This window comes from Vulpes lagopus, chromosome 18 (assembly GCF_018345385.1).
Source record: "Vulpes lagopus strain Blue_001 chromosome 18, ASM1834538v1, whole genome shotgun sequence".
NCBI lineage: Eukaryota > Metazoa > Chordata > Mammalia > Carnivora > Canidae > Vulpes > Vulpes lagopus.
In genome coordinates this window covers 24,501,140-24,528,240 of record NC_054841.1, presented here as the reverse complement: position 1 = coordinate 24,528,240, position 27,101 = coordinate 24,501,140, and the positions used below count along the sequence as shown (strand labels likewise).

The following is a 27,101-nucleotide window of genomic DNA, read 5'->3' as shown; positions in this document are numbered from 1 at the left end:
CTTATGTCTGCCTTCTTTATATTATTTGTCATGTTCTTCCTAACATTAGAGTTATCTGCATTCATTTCCTATTTACTAGAATCTAAACCTCTAAGACAAGAACCAAATTTTACACATCTTTGTGTATTCCATTTAATTTAATGCCTGCATGTAATAAATGCTCAGGGAGTGTTTGTTGAATGAATGGAATGGACAAATGAATGAATGGAGTCCTATCCGCTGGTGTGCTGGAGCTTGCTCTTATATAGGCTTTGGAGTGCTAATTGTTAAATTTTCAGAAATTTTGCTAGAGGCTGTTCAATAGTTGGTAGCTTGAAAATTGAACTATTTACACCAGTGTTTTGTTGGGGGGCAATAGAGCACTTTTTCCCCCTAGAGAGCCAATTATTATTAAAAATTTATATTATTAGCAAACATTTACTAGTATGCCACTGGTCCCTTCCCTCTGTAGTGGAAAACACTATATACCTCTCTGTGTTAAAATTAAACTTATTTATGAGGCACCTGGCTGGCTCAGTTGGAAGAGCATGTGACTCCTGATCTTGGGGTCGGTCGTGAGTTTGAGGTCCATGTTGGGTGTGGAGGTTACTTAAATAAATAAAACTTTAAAAAAAAAACCCTTAAACTTATTATGAAAAAAAGCCAATAGACTTTCTAAGCCATCTATTCCAGTTCCAACATTTTACAGATAAAGAAATTGAGGTCCAAGAAGTGAAGCAGTTTGTGCATGTCACCTAAGTAGTGGCAAAGGTGAAACTAGATTCCTGTTCTGCAGTCTCCTAATCATTTCTTCTTTTTATGCTACCACATTGACTTCATTTTTATGTTGTTTTTCCTTGCTTTGTTCCTTGGTATAACCCCAAATAAGGCCATACGTATTGTTCTAAACATGATCATTTTTAAGGGTGTCAGTGAACAGAATACAGCTTTCTCTTTCCTTTTGTTTCTTTTGCAGGCAGTTTAACACATTTGTTTTTGGAGAAATAGCAGATCCTGTTCCTGTTAGGCTAAGAAAAAAGGTTTTGCCTTTAATGTTTCTTTATTGGCCAGTTAAAACATATAAACATTGTTTTATTGAATAAAAAGAGATTTCATTTCATTAAAACTTACCACATGAAGCTTAAGAAGTTTGTAAACTTTTATTGCATACTTCCCAAGAATGATTGGGAATACCAGGCTGCAACAATTTTGTTTCTTCCACAGTGGCATATAATATCTTCTTCACTGATCTCCCTTGTTTTCTAAAATTCCCACCATTAGTTTGACTATCTGGAATCAAGGTGTTTGTTAAAATACAGAAATGTGGGGCACGTGGGTGGCTCGGTTGGTTAAGTATCTCTTAGTTTCAGGTCAGGTCATGATCTCAGGGTCATGAGATTGAGCCCCTCATCAGGCTCTGTGCTTAGCGCAGAGTCTGTGTGGGATTCTCTCCTTCCCCCTCTGCCTTTCCCCTTGCACATGCTCTCTCTCTCAAATAAATAAATAAAATCAATAAAATGTGCAAATGTTATGTAGGAGAAAATGCACAAAAGACCATTATTAGAATTTTAGAGCAATAAAAACAAATATTTTGTGACTTTGATAGGATATAGGTGATTAAAGAGAGATCAAAGATAATGTAAAATTGTCTCTAAGTATCTGAAAGACAATCAAATAGAAAAGAAGGGATCCCTGGGTGGCGCAGCGGTTTGGCGCCTGCCTTTGGCCCAGGGCGCGATCCTGGAGACCCAGGATCGAATCCCACGTTGGGCTCCCGGTGCATGGAGCCTGCTTCTCCCTCTGCCTATGTCTCTGCCTCTCTCTCTGTGAGAGATAATAAATAAATAAAAATTTAAAAAAAACAAATAGAAAAGAATTTAGACAGTCTATGTGTCCCCAAGACGAGGACCAGTGGGTAAAATTTACAATGAATCAGGATTAGCTGAATGTAAAGAAGAATTTTTTCATAATCTCAATAGTACAAAGATAGAGTGGACTGTCCTACTAGGTAATAAATTCTTATCATAGGTGGTGTTTCAATCAGAAGCTGCACAATTAGGAAAGATGTTGAACTCAAGATTCTTAAAGGATACTTTTATTAAATGATCTATAATATCTCTTCCAACCTTGAAACTTTCTGAATCTGGTAGGTTCTGGGGGGATTTTTTTGTTTATTTGAACTCCAAAGAAACTTTCTACATAGATTAAAGATTTGGAGAGATTAAGGGGAATATGGGGAAAAGGCCACCCTGATATCTCTATACCTTCTATACAGTGAGGATAATAATACCTATCATGGTTTCAAATATTGAATGGGATACTTACTACCTGTTAAGTACTTTGTACTATGCCTAATATACTTGGCAGTGGTCAATAAAAAGTGAATGTATTAATCATGATGGGCTGGGTTATGATGGGCTGGGCTGTGATGACAAACAACACCCAAATTTTAATGATTCACAGTAGCAAGATTTATTTCTCACCCCAATACTGTGAACTGGCTGCAGCTTTATTCTATACCATATTTACTCCAGGACTCACAAGCTCTTAAAGCTTCTACCCAGAACTAATACATACTACCAATTTTATTAGAGCAAATCATATGGTGTGGTGGTTTTCTTCTTTTTTAGATCATTAATTATGATTTTTAAATTTCTCTTTTTTATAAAAGATTTTATTTATTTATTCATGAGAGATACACAGAGAGAGAGACAGAGACACAGGCAGAGGGAGAAGCAGGCTCCATGCAGGGAGCCCAATGTGGGACTTGATCCCAGGATTCCAGGATCACGCCCTGGACCAAAGACAGGCGCTCAACTGCTGAGCCACCCAGGCATCCCTAAATTTCTTTTTTAATTGAAGTATAGTTGACACACAATGTTACATTATTTTCAGATATACAGCAGTGGTTTGATAACTATATGTTATGCTATCCTCACCACAGATTATCAGTAATGACTGTAAGTGTACATGAACAAAATACTCCAATAAGAAGGTAGAGACTGGTAGAACTTATTTTAAAAATTATTCATCTATATTCTTTCCATAAGAGACTCACATTAGACCCAAATACAGTGAAAGGATGAAAAGAGCCATTTTATGCAAATAGTAACCAAAACAGAGCCAGACCAGCCATACTAATATGTGTATGCATATCTATTAGGGACATTTGAAGTTAGTATAGTATGATTTTTTTTTTTTATGATAGTCGCACAGAGAGAGAGAGAGAGAGGCAGAGACACAGGCAGAGGGAGAAGCAGGCTTCATGCACTGGGAGCCTGACGTGGGATTCGATCCTGGGTCTCCAGGACCGTGCCCTGGGCCAAAGGCAGGCACTAAACCGCTGCGCCACCCAGGGATCCCAGTATAGTATGATTTATGTATAATACTTTGTGTCGTGCCCTGGGATATTACTAGATAAATCTTAATTTTATACACCTTAAAGACCACTCTATGATTGAACTTATGTATTTTGATTTATATCATCTTCACGTGGCTGTATCTCATCTAACGTTCATAAATAATAGTATGATATAATGCTTTTATAAAAGTAGAGATTCAGAGAATGCAGGAAGTGAAACTAACACTGAGGATCATAATTGAGTTGGGTCAGCAGGAATACTGGACATTATGTTCTGTCTTATACTTCAGCTCTTGTTTAATATATACAGAGCAGTAGAAAAAGTTACCTGGTACCTTCAACAAAGGCAAATCAGAAGGTATGGTGGTTTTCAAAATATGTCCACAAACTCTTTGAAATTCCTCCCTCAGAGGGGCACCTGGGTGGCTCAGGGGTTGAGCATCTGCCTTTGGCTCAGGTCATGATCCTAGAGTCCTGGGATTGAGTCTCACATCGAGCGCCCCACAGGGAGCCTGCTTCTTCCTCTTCCTATGTCTCTGCCTCTCTCTGTGTGTCTCTCATGAATAAATAAAATCTTTAGAAAGAAAGAAAAAGAAAGAGGAAGGAAGGAAGGAAGGAAGGAAGGAAGGAAGGAAGGAAGGAAGGAAGGAAGGAAGGAAGGAAAGAAGGAAGGAAAGGAGGGAAGGAAGGAAGTCAGTCCTCCCTCAGAAAGTAGAGCCCGATTCCTCTCCCCTTGAGTGCTAGACTTAGTCACTTGATTCTAACAAACACATAATGGCAGAAGTAACAATATGTTCCTTCTCAGATAGAGTCATAAAAGGCAGTGTGCAGCTTCTCCCTTGATCTCTTTCCTGGTTTACTCACTCTAGAGGAAACCAGCTGCCATGTCATGAGACTCTCAAGTAACCCAGCAGTTAGACCCATATGGGGAGGGACTCAGGCCCTTCACCAACAGTCAGTGAGGATCAGAGATCTCCTGCCAACAGTCATGTGAATAAGCCCTCTCGGAAGAAGATCTTCCTGCTCCAATTGAGCTTTCAGATTGCAGCCCTAGAAAATCTTTTGACTGCAACTCCACGAGCTAAACTACTCCCAAATTCTTGACCCACAGAAACTGCAAGAAAATAAATATCTATTGTTTTTAACTGCTACATTTTGGAGTAATTTGTCATACAGCAGTAGATAACTCATATATGTGGCCCCCTCTGTGTTCAACAGGCAGAATGTATAATCCTGCAGAGAGGGATACAGTAGGAGGAGAGACTGACTGGTGAATAGTAATAACCTACCACAGTAGCCAAAATATTAAAATCCAATACTCTGCCTGTTTATTAGACAAATATCTGAAACAAGGAATAAATCTTATCACCTCTGCATATTTGCTCTCTTTTCACTATTCTGTTGTCCAGTAAATTCCAAAATCAGCAAATAAAGGGATATTTTAAGTCTGGGATCTGATACGTACTTCCTACTCCCTTCCCCCCTCTAATTCCTAAAGTTAGAGGGTTGTCACAGTCCACTCTTCTTGCTTTTGATCCCTCCTTAGTCCCAAGCAAGCCTTTTTACTTTTATTGTTCAAACCTAGTCTCTAGATTGCAGTAAACCATTGCCTTTTCCTCATCTTTCACATCAGTGGTTTTCTTTTTTTTTTTTTTAATTTTTATTTATTTATGATAGTCACAGAGAGAGAGAGAGAGGCGCAGAGACACAGGCAGAGGGAGAAGCAGGCTCCATGCACTGGGAGCCTGATGTGGGATTCGATCCTGGGTCTTCAGGATCGCGCCCTGGGCCAAAGGCAGGCGCCAAACCGCTGCGCCACCCAGGGATCCCCATCAGTGGTTTTCTAACACTGTTGTTATTTCTCAGATTGGCTTCCTGGCATTCTGGCCATCTGTATGGTATTGCATTGTTTTAGTTTTAGATATTCTAGTGAGTGTGAAATGATATGTCATTGTGGTTTTAATTTATATTTTCCTATTGGCTAATAGAGTATTAGTTGAGTATCTTTTCTTATGTTCTTTTGGCCATTCATATATTTTATGTTGTGAAATGTCTATTCAGTTGTTTTGTCCATCTTCTTAAAATTGAGGTGTAAAAGTTTTTGTAATGTGTTCTAGATAGAAGTCATTTGTGAAATATATGTGTTGCAGATACCTTCTTCCAGTTTCTAGCTTGCCTTTTCACTTTCTTAAGTGTATCTTTTGGAAAGCAGAAAGATTTATCCTTTTATAAAGTCCAATTTATCAATTTTTTCTCTTATAGTTAGTGCTTTTATGTCTTCAGAAATCTTTGGAAATATCAAGATTGCAACATTTCCTTTTAGAGTTAGCAATATATATTTTAAATGTCTCTTTAGAAGGAAGCTAACCTTTAATATGGGCCTATAATATACCAGGCCCTTTCAATACCTAATTGGATCTATAATGTGATTGCAGTTTTATGTATTATTGAATGTATCAATAATCTTAAATTTCTTTATATGTGATATGGAGGTATATAGAAACAACTGATCATGTTATAGAAATTATATCTCTATTTAATAACAGAACTCATATTGACTACATTTGTGGTGGACAAGTAGAGGACCAAAAACACTGGAGAAGTTGCTCAGGAAGGTACAGAGAGAAGTTAGGAAGATAGACAGGCAATTATATAAAAAACAAACATACGAAACCCTAAGCTCTGAAATTGCAAATGGAATCTGGAAAGAATGACAGTAATAAAACCTAACCCTCCAACAAGGGGTAATCTAGGGATAGTAAGTAAACCTTATGTATTCCCAGTGTGACAGGTTGAAAAAGTTCCTACAGACCTGGATTCTAGGATGAGAGCCTTGAAGACTATATAGCATTAGTTGAGATGATCACTGGCTAGGGCCCACAGAAATACACTGCTCTCTTATTCCTTTCACTTATGCTTGATTAGTCCTGAGTCTGGCTCTGAAAAGTGAAAGGAAGGTGAAGAATTCATACCACCATTATCTCCTCTACCCTTCATTGGGGTTGTATACAATTAAAGGTCAGAGAGAGAGGTGAAAAAAATGGGATCCAATACCCTGGTAACCTTACCTTCCCTCCAGGTAGATCTAAGTTTTTTATATCCTGACTCTACCACTCAATTTTAAAAAGAGAGCTACTCTTCTCTTTTCCTATCTCAAGACCTGGAGTCCTTCATCCTCACTTTCAGGATTTTTCACTAATACCTCATTCCTTTCTGCCTAGTCCCAGCATTGACACAGAGACAGCTTGGAATAAGGAAAGGAATGGCTGGTTTCCAGACATTGAAAATTCTCAACCTCAAGCATGGCTTTGGCTATTGTTTGTTCAAGCTTTTCAGAATGGAAATTTTTATTGGTTTTCTGGTTATAAAGGAAATAAAGGCTCAATAAAAATGAAACAATTTGGAAATAAAATACGAAAGCCCTCCAGAATTTTTATTATGCATCTACAAACACACACACACACACACACACACACACACACACGTTTTTATAAAATTGGCATCATAATATGCATTCTACTGTATAATTTTTTCCATTAATAAATTGTAGTTTTTCTTTTTTTTTTTTAATTGTAGTTTTTCTATGTCAGTACTAACAATCTTTCTTCTTATTATTAAAACTGCATAATAAAGAAGGGCTATAAATTCTGGAAAAATAGGGATACCTGGGTGGCTCAGAGGTTGAGTGCCTGCTTTCAGCTCAGGGCATGATCCTGGGATCCGGGATCGAGTCCGACATCAGGTTCCCTGTGAGGAGTCTGCTTCTCCCTCTGCCTATCTCCCTGCCTCTCTCTCTCTCTCTCTCTCTCTCTCTCTCTCTCTCTGTGTGTCTCTCATGAATAAATAAATATTTTTTTAAATTCTGGAAAATAGGCAAATGCACATAACAATTGATTTTTTGATACATTACAGTATCATAACAGGATTCATTCAGTGTGTTGTCTTTCATTAGCAAGGTACACAGTTCAGTGAGCTGTATAAACTGCAATGAACATGGTTCATAAATGCAGTATTTCCATCAATCCCTACATATGCATCTGAAGCATGTTGCCTCAGTTAATTGTGTCATTGGTTTCACCAAATGAGCCTGTCCTCTCTGTTGTTAAACTAGAAGTAACCAAGGGGGTAAGGTAAGTGTCTGATTTTTTTTATAAATCTGTGTTTCTAGACTCCGTGGCCACTCTCTATGTCATTGTGTAGGTATATTGTAGTTTAATCAATCCTTTTCTTTTTAACTCAACAGAAAACATTTAATTAAAAATAAATATTTAGTTTGCAAGGATAATTTGTAATCATATTTTATGCTTCATTTCACTTGTTCTCATTTTAACTTAATTTTAGAGTTCACTACAACCTTCAATTCAATTCTGAGATTTTTTTAAATTGAAGTATAATTAGCATACAATGGTATATTAGTTTCAGATATACAACATATTGATTCAACAGTCCTGTACATTACTCAGTGCTCACCATAAGTGTAGTCACCATACAGTGTTATTCAATGTTCTTGATTATATTTCCCATGCTATGCTTTTCATCTCTATGACTTACTTATTTTATAACTAGAAATTTATACCTCTTAATCCTCTTCACCTATTTCGCCCATCATCCCACCTACCTCTCCTCTGGCAACCACCAGTTTGTTCTCAACACCAAACAAACAAATAATTTGATTTAAAATGGACAGAGGAAAAAAAAATAGAGGACCTGGGTAAACATTTTTCCAAAGAAGACATACCAATAGCCAACAGACAGATGAAAAGATGCTCAACACCACTTATCATCAGGAAAGTACAAATCACAACCACCATGAAATATAACCTTAACTCAAAGTGGCTAATATATTTTAAAAAATAAATAACAAATATTGACAAAGATGTGGAGAAAAGGGAATCCTCGGGATCCCTGGGTGGCGCAGCGGTTTGGCGCCTGTCTTTGGCCCAGGGCGCGATCCTGGAGACCCGGGATCGAATCCCACATCGGGCTCCTGGTGCATGGAGCCTGCTTCTCCCTCTGCCTGTGTCTCTGCCTCTCTCTCTCTCTCTCTCTCTCTCTCTCTGTGACTATCATAAATAAAATAAAATAAAAAAAAAGAAAAAAGAAAAGGGAATCCTCTTGCACTGTTGGTGGAAATGTAAATTGGTGCAATCACTGTGGAAAAGAGTATATAGGGTCCTCAAAAAATTAAAAATAGAAATGTCACATGATCCAGCAATTCTGCTACTGGGTATTTATCCAAATAAGCCAAAAATACTAATTCAAAAAGATATATGCACCCCTATGTTTATTGCAGCATTGCTTACAATAGCCAAGATATGGAAGCAGCCCAAATGTCCATCAATAGATGAATGAATAAAGAAGATATGTTGTGTGTGTGTGTGTGTGTGTGTGTGTGTGTGTGTATATATATATATATACACATACAATGGAATATTACTTGGTCATAAAATGTGTTTTTCAATTTTAAAGTTCAATTTCTTTTTCTTTCTTTTTTTAAAGATCTTATTTATTTACTTAGAGCAATAGAGAGTACAAGCAGGGGGAACAGCAGAGAGACGGGGAGAAGCAGGCTCCCCGCTGAGCAGGGATCCCAAATCGGGGCACAATCCCAGGACCCTGAGATCATGACCTAACGGAAGGCACGCACTTAACCAACTGAGCCACCCAGCCCCCCTCTCTTTTTAAAAAAATATTTATTTATTTGTCAGAGAGAGGGGCAGGCTGTCCAGCTGAGCAAGGAGTCCGATGCAGGACTTGATCCCAAGACCCTGGGATCATGCATGACCTAAGCCGAAGGCAAATGCTTAACCAAATGAGCCACTCAGGCATCCTGATTCAATTTATTTTCTTAGTGATTTAGGGAATTTCTTATAGATCATTGCAGTAACCATTTACCTATATACATGTTGCAGGTATTTTCCATAGTTTAAAATTTTTTTAAGGGTGCCTGTGTGGCTCAGTTGGTTAAACATCCAACTTTTTATCTTATTCAGGTCTTGGTCTCAGGGTTGTGAGTTCAAGCCCTCCATTGAGCTCCATGCATGTTGGGCATGGAGCCTACTTTAAACAAAAAAATTTTTAATGCTGTTAAGGTACATTTTTCCACCCAGAATTTTTTTCTGTATCCAAATCTGTCAATCTCTTCCTCTATGGCTTATAGTATTTGTATCATTGTTCAGGTTTAAATAATATGACCAAGAGTTTTTGTTCCTCATTCCTTTTACTCTACTTTCTATATAAATTAAATATGGAATCTACTTTTTTTTAAAAGATATTATTTATTTATTCATGAGAGACACACAGAGAGGCAGAGACATAGCCAGAGAGAGAAGCAGGCTCCCTGCGGGGAACCTGATGTGGAACTTGATCCCAAAACTCCGGGATCATGACCTGAGCTGAAGGCAGATGCTCAACCACTGAGCCACCCATGGGCTCAGTGCCATCTACTTCTGCTTACCATTTCCTCTTGCATTTACTCCTAGGTCGATTTCCCTTTTGCATAAAGTTTATCTTTTGAAAGTTCCTCAACAAATGTCTGATAGTAGTAAACTCTCTTCATTTTTTTTATCGAAAAATGTCTACTTTACCTTCATTTTTGTATGATAATTTAGCTTTTAAAATTGACAGTTCTTTTAATTCAGTCCTTTGAAGATATTATTCCATTATCAGCTGATTGATGTTCTTCTCTCTTGTTCCTTTTTTTAAAGAAAATTATCTAATTTTTATTCCTTTATAAAAACTTTTTTGAGATATAATTCACAAAAAAAAGAGATATAATTCACATAACATAAAATTTCTATTTTAGTACTTATATTTCAGTGGTTTTATTTATTTTTTTAAAGATTTTATTTATTTATTCATAGAGACACAGAGAGAGAGAGGGGCAGAGGCACAGGCAGAGGGAGAAGCAGGCTCCACGCAGGGAGCCCGACGTGGGACTCGATCCAGGGTCCCCAGGATCAAACCCCGGGCTGCAGGCGGCACTAAACAGCTGCGCCACCAAGGCTGCCCTTCAGTGATTTTAGTATATTTACTATGTTGTACAACCATCTCTGGTTGTTTTATATTTATTTTTAGTGGTTTTTATAATAAGATAAAACACAGAGGCAGAAACTTCCCCCCCTTAAATATATAGCTTAATGAATTATTATAAAGTGAACTCATTTTTAATTAGTACCCAGGTCAAGGAAAAATATATATTAATTTTTTAAAGGGCAAGACTAAACTGTAGTATCACACACAGTAATAAGCCTATAAAAATTCAAGGAAGTGACTACTATAAAATCAGGAGAGTAGTTATTTTTGAGAGGTCAGGTGCCTATGATTGGGAAGGCTTCTTTTTTTTTTTTTTTCCCTTAAGATTTATTTATTTATTTATTTATTTATTTATTTATTTATTTATTCAGAGAGAGAGAGAGGCAGAGACACAGGCAGAGGGAGAAGCAGGCTCCCTGCAGGAAGCCCGACATGGGACTCGATCCCAGATCCCCAGGATCACACCCGGGGCTGCAGGTGGCATCAAACTGCTGCGCCACTGGGGCTGCCCACAAGGAAGGCTTCTAAGGAACTAACAATGTTTTTATTCTTTGATCTGTGTTTTAAATCTCTTTTAATTTATAGCTTTTTCCTCCACCCTTCTCTTTTTCTTAGAGTTTATCTGTTGAAGAACCTGGTCTATTTGACTTCTAGAATTCCCACAATTTGGATCTTACTACTTGCATATTCAGGGTGCAGTTCAACATCGACTTTATCCTCTGTATTGCTAAAAATTAGCAGCTGGATGCAGAGGCTTGATCAGACTCAGGTTTGATACCTTTGACAACACTACTCATTATGTGGTTGCCTGATTGTCCCCTTTTTTTGTGATAGCAGACATTGATGCTTTTTCTCTAGAGTCATTAATTCATTGAGGACTAGAAACGTGATTTTCTAATCCTTCCTTTTTTATTTATTTTCTGAAATACTTTTGTAAAAAGATGCTTTCAAAAATCAATTTACTTCCCCAGTGGTATAGTTCATAAAAGACAGGCAGGAAAAACACTTGATTCGTTTCCTTTATTTGCCAGTATTCAGGATAATCAATTGGTTCCCTAATCATACTCCAAATATGACTAGTTTTTTTTTTTAAGATTTTATTTATTTATCTGACACAAAGAGAGAGAGAGTGCAAGCAGGAGAGTGGGAGAGGGAGAAGCAGGCTCCCTACTGAGCAGAGAGCGCAATGCAGGGCTCAATGCCGGGACCCTGGGATCATGACCTGAGCTGAAGGCAGATGCTTAACCAACTGAGCCACCCAGGCGCTCTACCAGCTTTTTAAAAAATGTCATTATGAGCTCAATGATTTAAGCATTTTTAATCGAGCGTATTGCATTGTATGTATTACTTATGGTGATATTCTATGTGTCCCATTTTTGCCCATAGAGAGCTTTAAGTTGTTTCTTGAGTCCTTTTGTCATGACCAGTAGTCTTCGGGTTTTTGTTGTTGATTTTGTTTTAAGATTTTATTTATTTATTTATTCATGAGAGACACAGGGAGAGAGCAGAGATACAGGCAGAGGGAGAAGCAGGCCCCTGTAGGGAGCCTGATACAACACTCAATCCCAGAACCCCAGGATCACGCCCAAGGCACAACCACTGAACCACCCAGATGCCCCAACCAGTAGTCTTTGATGCCTTTCTTGCCAGATGGTATAACAAAATGTTCTAGATTCACCTTGTACTTTTCTAGAACCAGATCTAGAATCAACTATTTCTCTAAGATATCATAGTTTCTTTTATTGGGAAATGGTATTTTAAGATTACAATCTGGGCATTAGGGATTCTTTTTTTTTTTTAGGTTTTATTTTATTTATTTATTAGAGCATGCACACAGAGAGGAGGAAGCAGACTCCCTGCTGAGTGGAGAGCCCGACATGGGGCTTGATCCCAGGATGCTGAGATCATGACCTGAGCTGAAGGCAGACAACCAACTGACTGAGCCACCCAAGCACCCCTGGGCATTAGGGATTCTTATTACTACTGGATAGATCATTGTTTCCAGATCTTCTCTAGTCGTGTTAATATCTTCCCTTAGTTTTGATAATTTCACTTTAATGTGTCTAGGTATGGACTTAGGTTTATTAATATGCTCAGTATCCATTATGCTTCCTACATCTGAGGTTTTTGTTTACTATACCAATTTTGAAAAATGTTTAATTTCATTAGAAATTCCAATCAGTTTTCTAAAATGGTTGCATAATTTTGCACTCCCATTCACAATGTACGAGCATTCCAGTGATTCTATATATTCATCAGTGATTGGTATTGTCAATTTAATTGTAGCCAATCTGGCAAACATGTAGTGATATCTCATTTTGGTTCTTATTTACATTACCTACATCAGTAATGTTGTTAATAAGTACCTTTTCATATATTTGTTGGCCATTTGGATATCTTCTATGACATTTTCAGACTTTGTGCTGTTTTTCTTTCTTTTTTTTTGTGCTGTTTTTCAATTGAGTTTTTGTTTCTCTTTTTTAAGTAGATTAGTAGAAATGCTTTTTATTATGAAAAGTTCAGAAATAACAGAAGTAAAACCAGTGAATTATTGAAGTATAGTAAATAATAAAAGTTTATTGTGCATATACCAGAAACAGTTTGCAAACCGGGAGCACTGAAACCAAAGCATGGAATGAAGCTCAGGGGTGTATAAAGTAGCTTATATAGGGAGAAAGCAGTGACTGTTTATTCTTCACAGTGACTGGTTATAATATTAGATTTTTTTTTTTTTTAGATTTTTTTTTTAATGACAGAAAATTGATTAGTGGTTACCTTATCTCAATCTTGAGAAATAGTTTAAGTTTTGCTTATGATTTTTGAAGGCATAAGCAAGAAATGACCCAGGTCAAGTTAATCTTGTAAAATAAGCTAAATTAAGCTCTGTGGTATGACTAAACTGGTTTTGTCTGCTCAGAGAATTTTCAGGGCTGGTCTCCCATTGGTTTATAGTTTTAAAAATCTTTTTTAAGATTTAATTGTATTTCACCTAATATTTCAGCATCCATAAAACTGAATTACCCTCAAAATAGAATGTTTCATATGATCATTATTTTTTGTTCATTTGCTGTTTGTTTGTTCATTTCATTAAAAGTCTTAAAAAATATATGGAACACTTCATGAATTTGCATGTCATCCTTGTGCAGGGGCCATGTTAAATCTTCTCTGTATCATTTCAATTTTAGCATATGTACTGCCAAAGCAAGCTCTGATCTCCCATTTTTTATTTTGCTGCATATTCTGGATACAAGTCCTTTAACAGGTATGTGTTTTGGAAATGTTTTTTTCCTAGTCTGTGGCTTGCCTTTTCACTTTCCTAATAGTTTCTGTTGATGAGCTCATTGGACTGAATCTTGCTTATTGTGGGATATTTCACTGTACATTTTGTAATTTTTAAGAGCTCATTTTTGGCAGGCCTTTCTTTATCTGTGTGAATTTTGTGTGATCTAAGTTGAGATTGTCCTCTCTGGAGAGGCTTAGTATTTGCTCTTGTTAAATGCTCAATATTGGACCTGTTTTTTACCTTAATATTTGGCTTTAAGGTCCTAAAGACATGCAGTTAGGGTAAATGTGATCTCAAACCTAAGTGAGGGTGGGTCTGTTGTTACAAATTCTTGAGGGAGACTTTTTTTCATGCAGAGCAAGGCTAAAACAGATATACTTTCTTGTTATTTCTCTGTTAATGTGAAAGAACTCTGGTTCATTCCTTGACTAAAGGTCCCAGTTTTTCCTGAGCATCCTGCTTCATTTTCTGTTCATGTGTCTTTTAAAACACATGAACAGATCCTTGATTACCAAGGTAAGCAAGCAATCTCCTCTACTTTACATCTCTCTCTTTTTTTTTTTTTTTTTGGTTCCAGGACTTGGGGGCTGGGGAGGAAGAGTCCCTGGACTTTTACTTTCATAGGAGCTCAAATGTATATTTAAAATAATGTTCATTGGGGGGTGCCTAGGTGGCTCGGTCAGTTGGGTAGCTGCCTTCGGCTCAGGTCATGATCTCAAGGTCCTGGGATTAAGCCCTGTGTCAGACTTCCTGCTCTGCGTGGAGTCTGCTTCTCCATTTGCCCTTCCCTGCTGCTTGTGTACTCTCTCTCTCTCTCTCTCTCCCCCAAATAAATAAATAATTTTTTTTAAAAAAAGTTAAAATAAAGGGTACCTGAGTGGCTCAGTGGTTGAATGTCTGCCTTTGGCTCAGGTTGTGATCCTGGGGTCCTGGGATTGAGTCTCACATCAAGTTCCCTGCAGGGAGTCTGCTTCTCCCTCTGCCTATGCCTCCGCTTCTGTCTCTCTCTCTCTCTCTCTCTCTTTCTCTTTCTCTTCCTCTTTCTCTTTCTCTTTCTCTCTCTCTTCCTCTCATGAATAAATAAAATCTTTTCTTAAAAAGTTAAAATAAAATAAAGTTATGTTCATAGAAGGAGCTTGGGAAGATAGCAGAGTAGGAGGACCTTAAGTTCACCTCCACCCACATTTACAACTAGATATTACTAACATCTGTGCAAATAAACTGGAGAGCAATCTGAAGACTGGTAGAACAAACTCCACAACTAAATGTAGAGAAGAAACTGCACCCAAGAGGTTAAGAAGGACAGAAATGGTAGTCAGGAGCTCCCCTCAGGAGGGAAGGAGCTGTGGCATGGAAAGGGGAAACAAACAATCCCTTGCACCAGGGAGCCCACACAGAAAAGATGAATTCCTGTAACATAAGGCTTTGAAAACTAAAGGGGCTGAATTATGTGAGTTTGTATAACCAGTGGGACTTGGAACCTGGAGCTTTAGAAGTCAGCTGGCTCAGCATTGGGCAAGCCAGGAGGGTAAGTGGTTGCTGTGACCCCACCTTAAAGAGATAGCAGTCTAGAGAGAAACAACATAGAAGTGATCATTTACACAATGCCTAGAGCATATGGGAAGAAATCTGTTTATACTGATTTCAGACTGTGTTGGGGGACTTCTCTGGGACCAAAGGAGTTGTCAGATGCCATTTTCCTCCCCCACCCCCAGCATGAACACAGAGCCACTTGCAGGAGGCTACACTGCACAGACACTTGCTACCTGACCTGCTAGCGATGTGCCCCACCCATGTGTTCTCCTGAGGACTTGCCCACTCCAAGCCTACTGGCTTCAGCCCTGGGCTAAGTGCAAATTTTAATGTGTGTGCACCCTGCGCACATGGTGTGTGTACCCCAGCCACCACCACACACTGCACCCCAGACCACCACAGCCACTGTGCTTCAGGGGACTGGCTTAGGACTATTGACTCAGTACAAATTTTGCTAATACTCTTGCCCTGCTCCTGAACCCTGCTGCAGTCATGCTCCTTCAGAGCTGGCCTGCTCAGTTCTCATTAACACCACAGAGAGCAAGCACAGCCCACAATAGGCAGAAAGTCAGCACAGATATCTGAACTGAAAGAAAAAGCAACTCAGACACAAGAGACACAAGCAACACATATAGGAGACTCCTCTGAAGTGCCAGGTTCTGGTGAACAGGGGACACTGCACTGCAGGGCACTACAGGATCTCTTCTTCATTAAGCCACTACTTTCAAGAGCAAAGGATATAGCTGACTTACCTAACAGAAAAAAACACACAGAGGCAGACAAAATGAGACAGAGGAATGTGTCCCAAATGAAACTACAGGACAAAATCATATCAGGAGATCTAAGTGAAACAGAAATAGGTAATATGCCTGATAAAGAATTTAAAGTAATGATCAGGGATCCCTGGGTGGCGCAGCGGTTTGGCGCCTGCCTTTGGCCCAGGGCGCGATCCTGGAGATCCGGGATCGAATCCCACGTCAGGCTCCCGGTGCATGGAGCCTGCTTCTCCCTCTGCCTGTGTCTCTGCCTCTCTCTCTCACTGTGTTCCTATCATAAATTAAAAAAAAAAAAATAAATAAATTAAAAAAAAATAATAATAAATAAAGTAATGATCATAAAGATACTCATTAGACTTCAGACAAGAGTGGAAGACATCAGTGAGACCCTTAACAAAGACATAAAAAAGAACATATCAGAGATAAAGAACTCAATAAGTGAAATTAAAAATACACACGGTGAAATAATAATAGGCTACAGGAAGTAGGGGAATATATAAGTGACCTGAAGGATAGAGTAATGAAAAGCAATCAAGATGAACAGGTGAGAAACAAACAAATGGGAATAGACTTAGAGAACTCAGTGACTCCATCAAGCATAATAACATTCACATTATAGGGATCTCAGAAGGAGAAGAGAGAGAAAGGTGAGCAGAAAATATTTGAAGAGATAATAACTGAAAACTTCCTGAATCTGGGGAGGGAAACAGAGATCCAGATTCAGGAGGCACAGAGATCCCATAACAAATTCAACCCAAAGAGAGCCACACCAGGATACATAGTAATTAAAGTGGCAAAAAATAGTGGTAAAGAAAAATAAATAAATCCATAAAATAAAATAGTGATAAAGAATTTTAAAGGTTACAAAAAAAAAAAAAGACAGTAACATACAAAGGAAACCCCATATGGCTATCAGCTGATTTTTCAGCAGAAATTTTGCAGGTCCTAAGAGAGTGGCACAATATATTCAAAGTGTTGAAAGGGAAAAATCAGCAACCAAGAGTAATCTATCCAGCAAGTCTATCATTTAGAATAGAGGAGAGATAAAGAGTTTTCCAGACAAACAAAAGTTAAAAGAATTCATAATCACTAAACCAGCCCTACAAGAATGCTAAGGGGACTCTGTGAGTGCAAAGGAAAAGCCATAAGTAAGGAAAACAAGAAGCATAAAAGAAAAAAAAAAAGTATATCTGTATGAATCAGCCAAGAGAAGTGTGGAATAAAAAGATGTAAAATATGATACCAAATATCTGAAACATGGAGGAGAGAGGAGTAAATAATGAGTTCAAAATTAGGTGACTATCAGGTTAACATAGACTGCAGAAGATGTTATATATAAACTGTATGGTAACCACAAATCAAAAAACAGAAATAGGTACGCAAAAAATGGAGTAAGGAATCCAAATATTTTGCTAAAGAAAGCCAACTAATCATAAGAGAAGAGAGCAAGAGAAGGAACAGAGAGGAACTAGGAAAACAACCATTAAAGTAACAAAATGCCAATAAATACACACATATCAAGAATTGCATCTGAATGTAAATGGACTAAATGCTCCAATCAAAAGACATAGGATGGGACACCTGGGTGGCTCAGCAGCTGAGTGTCTGCCTTCAGCTCAGGGCATGATCCCAGGGTCCAGGATTGAGTCCTGCATTGGGATCCTTGGGAGGAGCCTGCTTCTCCCTCTGCCTGTGTCTCTACCTCTCTCTCTCTCTCTCTGTCTCTCATGAAAAAATAAAGAAAGAAGAAAAGACATAGGGTGATGGAATGGATAAGAAAATAAGAATCTATATGCTGCTTATTAGAGACTCATTTCAGACCTAAAGTCACCTCCAGATTGAAAGTGAGGGGATCGAGAAACATTTATCATGCAAATGGAAGTGAAAAGAAAGCCAGAGTAGCAATACTTGTATAGTAAAAATAGACTTTAAAACAAAGAAGGACAGTGTATAATCATAAACAGTACAATCCAACAAGAAGATACAACAATTGTAAATATTTGCACACCCAACATGGGAGCATCCAGATACATAAAGCAGTTAATGATGAGCATAAACTAATCAATAGTAATACAATAATAGCAGGGGACTTTAACACCCTACTTTGATCAGTGGACAGATTATCCAAACAGAAAATCAGCAAGGAAACAGTAGCACTTTTTTTAAAGATTTTATTTATTTATTTATTTATTTATTTATGAGAGACAGAGAGAGGCAGAGACATAGGCAGAGGAATAAGCCGGCTCCCTGCGGGGAGCTCAGTGCAGAACTTGACCCCAGGACCCCAGGATCACGACCTGAGCCAAAGGCAGATGCTCAACCACTGAGCCATCCAGGTGCCCTGGAAACAGTAGCTTTGAAGGACACATTGGACCAGATGGATCTAACAGTTATATTCAGAACATTCCATCCTAAGACAGCAGAATATACATTCTTTTCAAGTGTACATGAAACATTATCTAGAATAGATCATATATTAGGCCACACACCAAGTCTCAACAAATTGAAAAAGATCGAAGTCATACCATATATCTTTTCTGACCACAATGCTATGAAACTAGAAATCAATTACAAAAAACAAACAAACAAACCTGGAAAGTGCACAGACAGATGGAGGTTAAATAACATGCTACTAAACAAAGAATGAGTCAACCAAGAAGTAAAAAAAAAAAAAAAAAAAAAAAAAAAAAAAAAAAACATGGAGACAAATTAAAATGTTACATGAAAATGAGAACACAATTGACTAAAATCTTTGGGATGCAGCAATGCTATTCTAAGAGGGAAGGTTATAGCAATACAGGCATACCTTGAGAAGCAAGAAAATCCCCAAATAAATAATCTAACCTGACATCTAATGGAACTAGAAAAAGAACAGCAAACAAAACCCAAAACTAATAGATGAAACAATAAATATTAGAGCAGAAATAAGCAAAATAGGAACTAAAAAAAAAAAACACAGTAGAACAGAACAATGAAACCAGGAGTCAGTTCTTTGAAAAGATCAACAATATCAATGAGCCTTTAGCCAGACTCATAAAAAAAAGAGGATGCAAATAAATAAAATCAGAAATGAAAGGTGAGGGCAGCCCCAGTGGCTTAGTGGTTTAGTGCCGCCTTCAGCCCAGGGCGTGATCTTGGAGACCTGGGATCGAGTCCCACGTCAGGCTCCCTGCATGGAGCCTGCTTCCCCCTCTGCCTGTGTCTCTGCCTCTCTCTCTCTCTCTCTCTCTCTCTCTGTATGTCTCTAATAAATAAATAAAATGTTAAAAAAAAAAAAAAGAAATGAAAGGTGAGAAATAACAACTCACACCACAGAAATATAAAAGATTGTAAGAATATTATGAAAAATTAAGGGTAGCCCAGGTGGCTCAGCAGTTTAATGCCACCTTCAGCCCAAGGCCTGATCCTGGAGACCCGGGATCGAGTCTCACGTCGGGCTCCCTGCATGGAGCCTGCTTCTGCCTTTGCCTGTGTCTCTGCCTTTCTCTCTCTCTCTCCCTCTCTCTCTCTGTGTCTCTCATGAATAAATAAATAAAATCTTTTATAAAAAAGAATATTATGAAAAATTATATGCCAAGAAATTGGACAACTTAGAAGAATTGGGTAAATTCCTAGAAACATATAACCACCCAAAAGTGAATTGGAAAGAAATAGAAAATTTGGACAGACTGATTACCAGCAATGAAATTGAATCAGTAATCAAAAACCTCCCAGCAGGGGCACCTGGGTGGCTCAGTGGTTGAGCATCTGCTTTCAGCTCAGGTCATGATCCTGGAGTCCTAGGATAGAGTCCCACATTGGGCTCCCTGCAAGGAGTCTGCTTCTCCCTCTGCCTATGTCTCTGCCTCTCTCTCTGTGTCTTTCATGAATAAATAAATCTTAAAAAAAAAAAAAAACTCCCAGAAGACAAAAGTCTAGGGCCACTTGGAATTGGAATTCACAGGTGAATTCTACCAAAAAAAATTTTTAAAGATTTTATTTATTTATTCATGACAGAGAGAGAGAGAGCGGCAGAGGGAGAAGTAGGCTCCATGCAGGGAGCCCGACATGGGACTTGATCCTGGGTCTCCAGGACCACACCCCTGCTGAAAGTGGCCCTAAACCACTGGGCCACCAGGGCTGCCCCTACCAAACATTTAAAGAACAGTTAGTATCTATTCTTCTCAAACTGTTGCAAAAAAATAGGAAAGGAAAGAAAGCTTCCTAATTCATCCTATGAAGCCAAAAGTACACTGATTCCAAAACCAGATAAAGACACTACAAAAAAAGAAAATGACAGGCCAATATATTCGATGAACATAGATGCAAAAATCCTCAACAAAGTATTAGCAAACCAAATCCAACAATACATTAAAAAAATCATTCACCACTGTCAAGTGGGATTTATTCCTGGGATGCAAAGGTGGTTCAATATTCACAAGTCAGTCAGTGTGATACATCACACTGGGATAAAGAAGGGATAAAGACCATATGATCATTTTAATAGATGCAGAAAAAGCATTTGGCAAAGTACAATATCCATTCATGATAAAAAGCCTCAACAATAACAACAACAACAACAAAAAACCCTCAACAAAGTAGCATTAGAGGGAATACACTTCAACATAATAAAGGCCATATATGAATACCCACAGCTATCATAATTCTCCATGGTGAAAAACAGTGTTTCTCCTAAGGTCAGGAACAAGACAGGAATGTTCACTCTTATCACTGTTATTCAATATTGTACTGGAAATCCTAGCCACAGCATCAGACAAAAGGAAGGAATAGAAGGCATCCAAATTGATAAGGAAGAAGTAAAACTTTCACTCTTTGTAGACATGATACTATACATAGAAAACCCCAAAGACCCCACTAAAGAACTACTAGAACTGATAAATGAATTCAGTAAGGTTGCAGGATACAAAATCAATGTACAGAAATCCATGTTATTTTTAGATACTAATAAGTAACAGAAAGATAAATTTAAAAAACAATCCCATTTACAATTTCACCAAAGAAAATAAAATACCTAGGAATAAACTTAACTAAGGAGGTGAAAGACCTGTACTCTGAAAACTATAAAACACCCTAAACTTATTTTGATGGAAGAAACTTCTTCATACTTCCCCTTTGAAAAAAAAAAAAAACACCTCCCCTTTGGAGTTAAGAGTCTAGAAGAGGAGTCCATGTACTAACAAATGAAAGTGTCCACACACTATTCCACACAAATATGTGTCTGTTGTATGTGCAGAGAAAAGGATGTCCTAACGATACATGCTACCTAAAGCAACCTAGAAAGGGAGCGCAGGTAATGCTGGACCTGAGCCCTAAGAGAAAAGCTGTTCACCTGCTGAATTAATAGGGACAGAGGGGTTGCATGTGTAAAGATTCAGAAGTGGGAAGACAGTTTGGAATATATAGGAAACTGCAATTAATTTGAGATACCAAAACATAATACAGGAGAGGAACACAATGAGACAGGACTGCAGGTACAGTCAGAGGTCTGACTAAAGAGGAGTTGGGGATCCAAGGATCTTGGGTTTAGTACTGAAAGATCAACATTTTGACTATTATCATAGCAGCTCTGCCCTTCTATATTTTTTTAATCTCACCTTTTTCTTTCTTTTTTTTTAATCTCACCTTTTTCAAGGCATAATTTATATATAGTAAAGTACACATCTTGGTGACTTGACAAATATATACACTTCTTTAACTACCACTACTCAATCTATAGAATTTTACTATTACCTCAAAAAATTTCTTTGTGCCCCCTTCTCAGGAGCATCCACTATAGATTTCTTTCACTATAAATTAGGATCTTTTCTAAAGTTTTAATTAAATAGAATCACATAATATATGCTTTTGTGTCCAGCTCCTTTTGTTCAGCACGATGTTTTGAGATTCACCCATGTTATTATTTATAAAAGTAGTTAATCTTTTTTATTGCTGAGATTTCATTTATATCCCACAATTTGTTTATGTAGTCACATATTGGTAGACATTTGAATACTTTCCAGTTTCTGGCTATTACAAAGCTGCTGTATATATTTGTGTATAGGGTTTTGGTTTTTTTTTCTCAGAAGAAAGATAATCTTTTTTTTCCCTTTGGGATGTAAAACTGAGACTATGTAAGCTTGAAGATGCTGCACCTTTCTCCCCTGGTGGCATAGAGGAAGTCCTTCTATGATAGAAGAGATTAAGAAAAAAGCATAGGGAGAAATGGGAACAGGGGGAGAGAGAAAGAGAATCCCTACATACTCCAGGAATTACTTATGCCTGATAGGAACACACACATTTAGACAGAATTGGAACTTGTCAGAACCTAATAAAGAAGGAAATGGAGGCTAGAGAAGGACACAGTGGAGACAACTGAAATTCATTAATCATGTTCTCAGTGTCCTGAATTCCATAGTGTCAGCCTTTTCTTTGAAATTAGACATGAAAACTGCCAGCCAGAGGCCTTGACACAGAGGGATAAATCGACTTCTCACTGTGAAGTAAGGAGATCACTAAGACAGGGGAGGTGTTTCCCTACCACTCTCCTCTCCACCCATCCTCAATTCAGTTAAACAGATATGTATATATTTTTAAGATTGATTGATTGATTTGAGAGAAGTAGGGGGAAGGGGAGAGGAAGAGGGAGAGAGAGAATCTCTAGTAGGCTCCCTGCTGAGCACAGAGCCCAACATGGAGTACATTGCATAACCCTGAGATCATGACCCAAGCTAAAATCAAGTCAGATACTCAATCAACTGAGCCACCCGAGTGCCCCTCAACAGATATGTATTAACATCTGCCTGTGAATGGACTAGTATGATGGAGTTTGGGGACATAAATATACACTCTCTCCCTTCACAAGACCTCACATTAGTAAAGGAGGGATAACTTCAGCCTAGAAGTGAGGGCAGTAAGGAGCCAAATCTTAGAGAATAAAATGAAAAAGATATAAGAGTGCTACAGGCAGAGGTATAGAGACAAGAAACATTTAGTGTTCTAGAGTATATGGTCAAAGGGGAGTAGCCAGAAATAATGCTGGAGAAGGAGTTGGGTCATAAAGGATCCTGAATGCCACACCAAAAAGTTTCCATTTTATGTTGTAGGCATTGGGAAGTTGTATTCATTTTTGAAAGATGCCATAACAAAAAAAAAAAAAAAAAGAAAGATGCCATAACAGGGACGACTGGGTGGCTCAGTGGTTTAGCACCTGCCTTAGGCCCAGGGTGTGATCCTGGGGACCTGGGATCAAATGCCGCATTGGGCTCCCTGCATGGAGCCTGCTTCTCTTTCTGTGTCTCTCATGAATAAATGGATAAAATCTTTTAAAAAAGAGAGAGAGAGAGATGCCATAACAAAGTACCACAGACTGGGGGACTTAAACAACAGGAAGTTTATTTTCTCACAATTCTAGAGGCTAGAGGTCCAAGATCAAGGTATTGACAGGTTTGGTTTCTTCTGAGACCTTTCTTTGGCTTGCAGTTGGCTGTCTTTCCCCTCTCTGTCTTCATATGGTCCTCCCTCTACTTGTGTTTGTGTCTAAATTTCTCACTTAAAAAGAATATTTCATTTATCTATTTGACAGAGAACAAGCAGGAGGAGAGGGGGAAAATAGGCCCCCCACTGAGCAGGGAGCTCTAGGCAGGGCTCATTCCCAGGGCCCCAGGATTATAACCTGAGCTGAAGGCAGAGGCCCAACTGACTGAGCCATTCAGGTACCCCTAAATTTCCCCGTTTTGTAAGGACATAAGTCAGATCGCATTAGGGCCTAATTTTAACTTAATTACTTCTTTAAAGACCTGTCTCAAATACAGTCATATTCAGAGGTACTAGAGGTTGGTATTTCAACATGTGAATTTTTAGGGGACAGAATTCAGCCCTTAAGAAGCCATTGAAAGATTTTAAGTAGAGAAGGGCATGAACATGGGCAGCCCGGGTGGCTCAGCGGTTTAGTGATGCCTTCAGCCCAGGGCCTGATCCTGGAGACTAGGGATCGAGTCCCACGTCAGTCCCACAGGCTTCTCCCTCTGCCTGTGTCTCTGCCTCTCTGTGTGTGTGTGTCTCTCATTAATAAATAAATACAATCTTTAAAAAAGAGAGAGAGAAGGGCATGAACAGATCTCTACTTCAGCAACGTTACTGGTAATAGTATGGAAGATGGACTGAAGAAGGATAAGACTATAAAGGTATAAAAGCTTATTAGGAGGCTTTGGAGTTATCTCAACAAGAGCTGATAAGGGCTTGAATTAGAGAGCCTACTTTCAGACTGCTATTCAGTAAGAAGACAGATTACCTGTGGATAGAGTGGCCTGTGAGTATTTGATGACTCTTCCCACTAGGACAAATTCTACTATGTAAGATGTTTATGCACATAAGCTTTGAAGGAGAAGGGTAGGTAGAATGAGGCAGTAGGAAGTTCCATAAAGGATTCCTCAAAACATATGGTTTTATAAGGTTCCCTAAGTTTGGATCATATTTCTTTAATTGTTACTGTTTCTATTCCTATTCTTAACTCTTCTTATGCAGATTTATTTTTGATGTGGGAAAAAGACCAGAAGTTATAGAATTGAGGTCCTACTTGGAGTTGTAATTCTGGCAGTTACTAGGGGAGTAATCTTGGAAAAGTCATTTTATCACTCTGAACTTCAGTTTCCTTTTATGTAAAATGGAATGATAATAATATCTGGCTCACAGGTTTGTTGAAAGAATTAAATGAGATCATGCATGAAAAATATTTTCGAAAGAGCTGTACACTTGTCATTTATTCTACTTGGTACCCCTAAAGGATATTTTTATGTCTATAGGTGGGAGTGAGAAAAACAGTCTTTACAGAGCACAGTGATGGCTTTGATTTACTGAGTTATCTGCTATGAGCTTTAGATAGGAGCCCTAGAGTATCTTTCTTCTGGAAGAGAATCCCCAGGTCGTGGAATTGTTGGGCAGCAGTTATACCAACATGTGAGAAAAATATGACTCTTATCTAGGCTATTTGGATCTGATTACCAGGAAAGAAAAAAAATGCAGTTTGTTTTCAGCAAATGCTAGAATTTGGGGGACTTGTTTAATATCACTAAAACAAAGGGAAAGAAGCAAATGGACAAAAGCAGATAAAAAGAGGTGAGAGCCACAGAGGGAATATGAAAACAAAAGGCAAAATTAAAAAAAGAAACTAAAAAAGGAAAAAAACAAAGACTTTCCCCAAAATGTGTCTTACTTCAGATTTCTTATTCATGTTTCATTTCTTTAAGTAAAAGAACCTCAATCATAAGGAAAGGAAATATTCTTTTTAATATAATTTATGTATGTGTCTGGTCAATGTCAACTCATTAATAATACTATTGTTCGCAAGAAACAATTCCTGGAAATTTTGACTTGGGTTTTTAAATATATAATAATGAATATTTATGTGTATATACTTTCTACAGTGCAAACATAGAATATATATATCCCTTGATGTAAGATTTTATTTAACTTTTTTAAAAAAGGATGACTTACCCCAGGACAGAATTATGTCTCTGATAAACGTTTTGAAGTGAATAAAGTTTTAAAAACCAAAAAAATAGGGATCCCTGGGTGGCGCAGCGGTTTGGCGCCTGCCTTTGGCCTAGGGCGTGATCCTGGAGACCCGGGATCAAATCCCATGTCGGGCTCCCGGTGCATGGAGCCTGCTTCTCCCTCTGCCTGTGTCTCTACCTCTCTCTCTCTCTCTGTGTGACTATCATAAATAAATAAAAATTTAAAAAAAGAGAAAAAAAAACAAAAAAATAAAAATAAAAAAGACTGTTTAGTTGATCAAATATAATGCTTCTAAAAACTATACTGCAGAGGGGAATGTTTCTTCAAAGAAGTCTGACATGTTTTCACATAAGAAAACTATACTTAAACTTGAAACTGAATACTAACAAGCTTCCCTGATAATCCACCAAGTTCTTATGAACTAGAAAACATGGCAAGAATTGGTTACCGGATGAGGAGCACCTGGGTGGCTTAGTCGGTTGAGCATCTGACCCTTGATCTTAGCTCAGGTCTTGATCTCAGATCTTCAGTTCAGGCCCCACACTGGGCTCCATGTTGGATGTGGAGCCTACTTTAAAAAAAAAAAAAAAAAAGAAGAATTGGTCACCAGATGAGATCAGGGATCCATTTGTCATTCATTCAAAGGTATATATTGAACATGGGGCTTTTTGTCGGGTGATAGGTATAGAGTGGTTGAATCAGGCATAATACTTGCTCTCATGGAGCTTACCTCTTTGTGGGAGACCTAAACAGTAAATTTATAAATATTTAAGCAACATATAATTACAAATTGTGATAATTTTTATGAAAGAAAAGAACACAGTGCTATGGATGAGAATTACAGTGGAAACTTGAATGTGGATGACTGAGGAAATGACATTTAAACTGAATCTCGAAGGATGAGTGAGAGTTAGTTCTGAAAAGAATGAAGAGGAAAGTAGTCTAGACAGAGGTAACAACATGTTTGTAGCCCTGAGATGAAGATTTCTTTGGGGGTTCATCAAAGCAGGCTTGTATGGCAGATCTTGGGAGTCTAGTGCAGGTAAAGCTCAGTAAAAAAAAAAACATCCTCCTTTTGTTTTCCCATCCTTATAATTCATGTTGACTTATTTATTTATTTTTATTTATTTATTTTTTATTTATTTATGATAGTCACAGAGAGAGAGAGAGAGGCAGAGACACAGGCGGAGGAAGAAGCAGGCTCCATGCACCGGGAGCCCGATGTGGGATTCGATCCCGGGTCTCCAGGATCGCGCCCTGGGCCAAAGGCAGGCGCCAAACTGCTGCGCCACCCAGGGATCCCTGTTGACTAATTGCTAAGTATCTTGGGTATGGTCAAGGCTAAAATAACTGCTAACATTTGAAACAGAGGTACTCATGAGACCAGGGCTAATTCTATCTCTGGTGAGGACAAAGATTGGGAGTAGAGATCTAACTTAAGAATTGTTCTGTGCTGGCTCAGCCTATCAATATCAATGTTGTGGTCAGAAAAGCCTTCTGGTTCTTATTATGATTGCAAAATGCCCTTCAGAAACAACCATCAGGAAACTGAAAAAAATAAAAGTTTATTACTTATAGAACCTGGAAATTGTACAGCACACCTAGGGCCACACAGGAAGGTTTTGCTTAGAGAGCATACTGG

General features: G+C 38.2%; 1 non-coding gene across 1 annotated transcript; it reads right to left on the bottom strand.

Annotated features, from left to right (window-relative positions):
- Positions 1-13,476: 13,476 nt before the first annotated feature.
- Positions 13,477-13,580, bottom strand: LOC121478468. Its single transcript, XR_005984477.1, has one exon. It is a non-coding gene; the product is annotated as a U6 spliceosomal RNA (small nuclear RNA).
- Positions 13,581-27,101: the final 13,521 nt, after the last annotated feature.